Source organism: Procambarus clarkii, chromosome 14, assembly GCF_040958095.1.
Source record: "Procambarus clarkii isolate CNS0578487 chromosome 14, FALCON_Pclarkii_2.0, whole genome shotgun sequence".
Classification (NCBI taxonomy): domain Eukaryota; kingdom Metazoa; phylum Arthropoda; class Malacostraca; order Decapoda; family Cambaridae; genus Procambarus; species Procambarus clarkii.
The window spans coordinates 6,868,620-6,874,693 of NC_091163.1; the positions used below are offsets into that span (position 1 = coordinate 6,868,620).

Genomic DNA, 6,074 nt, shown 5'->3' on the forward strand with positions numbered 1-6,074 from the left:
TGTGTGTGTGTGTGTGTGTGTGTGTGTGTGTGTGTGTGTGTGTGTGTGTGTGTGTGTACTCGCCTAGTTATGCTTGCGGGGGTTGAGCTTCGGCTCTTTGGTCTTGCCTCTCAGTAAGTAATTATCAAAAGGCGCCAAGCAGTGTTCCCGCTTCACATCCGTCAATCAACTGGTGTACAGGTTCCTGAGCCTACTGGGCTCTATCATATCTACATTTGAAACTGTATGGAGTCAGCTTCCACCACATTACTGTCAAATGCATTCCATCTGTTAACTACTGACACTGAAAAAGTTCCTTCTAACGTCATTGTGGCTCATTTTGGTACTCAGTTTCCACCTGTGTCCCCTTGTTCGCGTACCACCTGTGTTCAATAGTTTATCTTTATCTACCCTATCAATTCCTCTGAGAATTTTGTAGGTAGTGATCATGTCTCCCCTTACTCTTCTGTCTTTCAGTGTCACGAGGTGCATTTCCCGCAGCCTTTCCTCGTAACTCATGACTCTTAGTTCTGGGACTAGCCTAGTGGCATACCTCTGAACTTTTTCAAGCTTCGCCTTGTGCTTGACAAGGTACGGACTCCATGCTGGGGCCGCATTCTCCAGGATTGGTCTTACATATGTGGTATACAAGGTTCTGAATGATTCCTTACACAGGTTCCTGAAGGCAGTCTGATGTTAGCCAGCCTCGCATACGCCGCAAATGTTATTCTTTTGATGTGGGCTTCAGGAGACAGGTTTGGTGTGATATCAACTGTGCGTGTGTGTGTGTTTACTATTTGTGCCTGCATGATCGAGCTGTTCTATTATATCTTCTACATATATTTCTCTTTAACACAAACACACATTCCCAGAATGCAGCCCACAACAGCTGTTTAACTCCAGGTGAACAGGTTCATCACGTGAAAGAAACTTTGCCCATTTGTTTCTGTCTCGGCCGGGAATGGAGCCCAGACTCTTAAGACTACGACCCCCAGCGCGGTCCACTCGGGCGCGAGGCCACTGTGAGTGTGTACATTTAGGTATTATTATTTATTTTTACATCATAATGAAGGCCTAGCCATAAATACATTTTTATTAAATTTTCAAGTTGAACAATAAGTTGGCTGTTTGGAGTGTGTGTCAATATATGAGTTGCAGAGTGGTGGGGTGGAGGCAATCATGAAGGGAAGTGACGTGGGGATCCCCCCTCGAGCCCGCGATTAAAAAGATGAACCCCGTCGCCTTCCCGCGCTTTTTATCAGCTGACTGTAGCGAGCTGGTTGATGGAGCCGCTGTCTGCTGCGCGATCATCACCCCTCGCTTAAAATCACTCCTCTTAAACATTTCGCTTAATATTCGTTACTACTAGTATATTAATTTCTTAATGGACAATACACAGACTCAACGTTTGTATTCCCATCTCGAAAAATGTTACTTATTTATTGGTAAGAAAGTGACACGAGAGAGTGGTCGCGCCTCAGGCAGCGCGGCACCGTGGGACCGCGGGCGCCTTATCTTCCCGCCACATTTTGCCGCCGTTTCTTCAGCCACACCGGGGCGCGTTCAAGGCTTCCTGGAAGAAAAGAAAAAAAAATCTAAAAATGCTTCTCACTTTCCTGGATATTTTTATCTAAATTAACCATTTCTATCCTTTTAATTATTTGTGGCGTGGTTGGGGTCCCACGGGGCCTGGGCGGGCGGGTGGAGGCATATCACCACCAGCACACTCCGTCATGCTTGCTAACTTTTTCAATTTTGGCGGGAAACTTGGTCGATCAAGAAGCTAAGGATGAACGTCAGAATTTTCTTTTTTATCAGCTGGTGGAGCTTAGCTATGTTGTATTAAGCCGCTTGCTGAGAGTTGGAGGAGTTCAGCTGTGTTGTATTTGACCGCTTAGTGAGTATTGTAGGAGCTTAGTTTTGTTGTATTATGAAGCTTTGACGTCTTCTTTATATACCACCTGTCTCAAATAGTCTGTCCTGTTTATTCCTCTGAGATTTTTGTATGTGCTTGTCTTCCTTGTGCATTCCCTCAGTTACATGAGGTATAAATCTTGCCCGAAACGCTATGCGTACTAGTGGCTTTAGGTATTGTATGTATTACCTCTATCTTTAAATCTAACAGAATGTTTGTACTGTAATGCTGCAACTATGTATGTACTGTTCCTAAATAAATTATTATTATTACTATTATTATTATTATTATTAAAATCCTTTAGTATGTTCACAACTCGTACCCCGCAGATATGGGAATAGGCTAGACTTTCTCAAGCAACATTCCCGTCGTGTTTAACAAAACATGGAACATCTTTCTGGCGTTGTATATTCCAAAATTAGTGTAACATACATGATACAAACTTCATGAGCCTTTCTTTATTTAGGTTTTCCAACGCAGATTTTATGTTAGCAAATCTTTCATATGCCGCCGATGATATCCGGTTGATGAGAGACTGGAAACAGGTTATTTTATTTGTCTGACTCCAAAGAGAGTTTCTCTCCCATTAGGTGTCTAATGTCCTGTCTCATGGTCAAAACGTCCTGCTGGGGTTAAAATATTAGAGACCAAATATTGCACAATTCTTTAAGTTTGTCCAGATGATCCTGTACAATAGTTCTGTGTAGTAACACCCCTTGTGTACTTAAGTCTTGCTGCCTCCACTACCTACTCCTCCAGCTGCCTCTAGTGACAGTGAAGTGCAGTGACAGTGAAGTGTAGTGACAGTGAAGTGTAGTGACAGTGAAGTGTAGTAACAGTCAAGCGTAGTGAAAGTAAAGTGTAGTGACAGTAAAGTGTAGTGACAGTGAAGTGTAGTGACAGTCAAGCGTAGTGACAGTGAAGTGTAGTGACAGTGAAATGTATTGACAGTGAAGTGTAGTGACAGTGAAGTGCGGTGACAGTAAAGTGTAGTGACAATGAAGTGTAGTGACAGTGAAGTGTAGTGACAGTAAAGTGTAGTGACAATGAAGTGTAGTGACAGTAAAGAGTAGTGACAGTAAAGTGTAGTGACAGAGAAGTGTAGTAACAGAGAAGTGTAGTGTGACTCGCCGCGGGGTACTCCAATACGTCTCACCCGGAGAGGGGGGGGAGGGGGGGGTCAATAACGGCTCTCTCCCGTGTAGAATGCAGCCCGTCCTCGACTCAAGTCCATTACATCCAGCGGTCGACCCCACAGACGCATTCATAAATTTTAACTTGCTGTTCATTCAAAACGGGAATTTTCTCAAGTATAAATTAGTATTATAATATATTAGCATATTGTGTATATATAGGCATAGGATAGGTTAGGTTAGGTGTTTAGGTTCTGTTGGCGATTATTTGTATTTGTAGTACGTGGGTGAAGCATTTATAGCGTTGTGATTCGAACAAAATTCGTCAGTGAAGCACTTGTTCCGGATATGTTCGAACTTCAGCAGTTGTGAGTCGTGTGTAAATCGCTTTTTATTCATAAACAGGGGGTTTGGCGGGTGCATGGAATCACTTTTGGATCTTTGTTTGGAGGACGGGCTGGTAGAATGGAATACAGCCTAATGTTCCTCGACCCTCAGTCCACGAGGCTCTGTAACTTCAAGCTAGTTCCCCCCCCCCCCCAGCCCGTTCTCCAAACAAAGACCCAAAAGTGATTCCATCCACCCGCCAAACCCCCTGTTTATGAATAAAAAACTGTTTACACACGACTCGCAACATATTTCGTTCGAACACTTCCGGAACAAGTGCTTCACTGACTAATTTTGTTCGAACCACAACGCTGTAAATGCTTCACCCACGTACTACAAAATACAAATAAGCGCCAACAGAACCTAAACACCTAACCTAACCTATATATACACAATATGCTAATATATTATACTATTAATTTATATTTGAGAAAATTCCCGTTTTGAATAAACAGCAAGTTAAAATTTATGAATGAGTCTGTGGAGTCGACCGCTGGATGGAATGGACTTGAGTCGAGGACGGGCTGCTCAAACTCCAGGTAAACAGTTTACAAAGTGCAACAATAGGAAGACTAAACACAAACTAATGGCAATTCTGATGACAGTTACGTTTAGGCAACGCCTTCAAGACTCACAAGAGTGAACGGCAACACCGCCCTGGTTCTTTAAGTTTAAAGTCTCTTCCTACACCAACTGTAAGAGCTTAACAATTACATACATTGATAGTAAACTAGATTACGGCATAGTATACTTGTGAGTAAACTTTTAAACACAATACAATACTCAGTAAACGTTACGTTATATTCTGGCTGCTTTTGGCCGTTTGGGAAAAGTCGTATTAACTATACATCAATATATCAACACGTTAGAGTATATCTGCGTGTGTGTGTGTATATGAAGGGGGGTATACTCGTTCACGGGTACTCAATAAGGTAAACTTCACTATCACTGGAGTAACATAATTAATAACCACATGGGGGTATGGAAGGGAGGTAAACTGATCTACCTTAGGTGGGCTGTAGACCCGTCGTCCCTGTTCCAGGCGACTGTTGTGGTTAGCAGCAGCAGGGGACATCAGGGTGACCCCTAGCAGCTGGCAGGTCGTCGACCAGGACTACCTCCTCTTGTCTCAGGTCGCTACGACCTCCAGGAGCGCGACCTGCTCTCTGGTAGACAGGTAGACTACCTGTCTACCAGGACCCACTTCTCGCGGCTCAGCACTTCCGAATTCCAGCCTGACAGTCGCCCTAACGCCTCTTCTGTCTTCGACCTCAATTAATGTCAGCTTAGCCGATCTCTTCGACAGAAAGATTTGCTTCAAATTGAAGAAATAAGTGACGCACCCGACCTCAACGAAGTTCCAGAACGCACTGACGCCGTCGGTCCCTCCCGCCCACAGCTGAGGGCAGTGACGTCACGTCACGTCCGGTTCCGCGACGGCGTGTTCTCATTGGTCGCCCACCCGGCGGCCAGCCAATCACAATTCCCACTTTCCCGGAAGACCCCAGTCTCGTCGCTTCCGGTTTGACTTTAGGCGGGAAAGCGGCTCCTTCCTGCCCGGGTTGTGTCGGCCATCTTGCCTCTCAGAGCTGAGCTTCCTATACCCGCCTCCACCCAACTTGTGACGAACATAACATCAAATTCTGGGTTCATTCGTCTCCTTAAACGTATCTAAAGTAAACTATGGGGCTCACTGTAAAACTCACTGTAGCCATCTTCACTACACACTCTGTCACTGTAACCATCTTCACTACACGCTCTGTCACTGTAGCCATCTTCACTACACGCTCTGTCACTGTAGCCATCTTCACTACACGCTCTGTCACTGTAGCCATCTTCACTTCACACACTGTCACTGTAGCCATCTTCACTACACGCTCTGTCACTGTAGCCATCTTCACTACACGCTCTGTCACTGTAGCCATCTTCACTACACACACTGTCACTGTAGCCATCTTCACTACACGCTCTGTCACTGTAGCCATCTTCACTACACACACTGTCACTGTAGCCATCTTCACTACACACACTGTCACTGTAGCCATCTTCACTACACACACTGTCACTGTAGCCATCTTCACTACACACTCTGTCACTGTAGCCATCTTCACTACACACACTGTCACTGTAGCCATCTTCACTACACACTCTGTCACTGTAGCCATCTTCACTACACACTCTGTCACTGTAGCCATCTTCACTACACACTCTGTCACTGTAGCCATCTTCACTACACACTCTGCCATCTCCATTACATTAATAATTCCCACAAGAAGGCACCTAGCCAGGGAGAATGAATATGTAGCTTGATACATTATTAATCAAAAGATACCAAGTCGAAAAGACTCTTTAATCTACATAATCTACACACACACACACACACACACACACACACACACACACACACACACACACACACACACACACACACACACACACACACATACACACACACACACACACACACACACACACACACACACACACACACACACACACACACACACACACACACACAGGGGCCTCGTAGCCTGGTGGATAGCGCGCAGGATTCGTAATTCTGTGGCGCGGGTTCGATTCCCGCACGAGGCAGAAACAAATGGGCAAAGTTTCTTTCACCCTAAGTGCCCCTGTTACCTAGCAGTAAATAGGTACCTGGG

The 6,074-nt window shown here is 44.9% G+C and overlaps 1 long non-coding RNA gene across 1 annotated transcript; it reads right to left on the reverse strand.

The window, feature by feature from the left end:
• Window positions 1-1,058: 1,058 nt before the first annotated feature.
• LOC123769799 (uncharacterized) lies at window positions 1,059-5,739 on the reverse strand. The gene is made up of 2 exons (XR_006774284.2): window positions 4,421-5,739; window positions 1,059-1,552 (listed from the first exon to the last, which is right to left on the reverse strand). It is a non-coding gene; the product is annotated as an uncharacterized lncRNA (long non-coding RNA).
• Window positions 5,740-6,074: the final 335 nt, after the last annotated feature.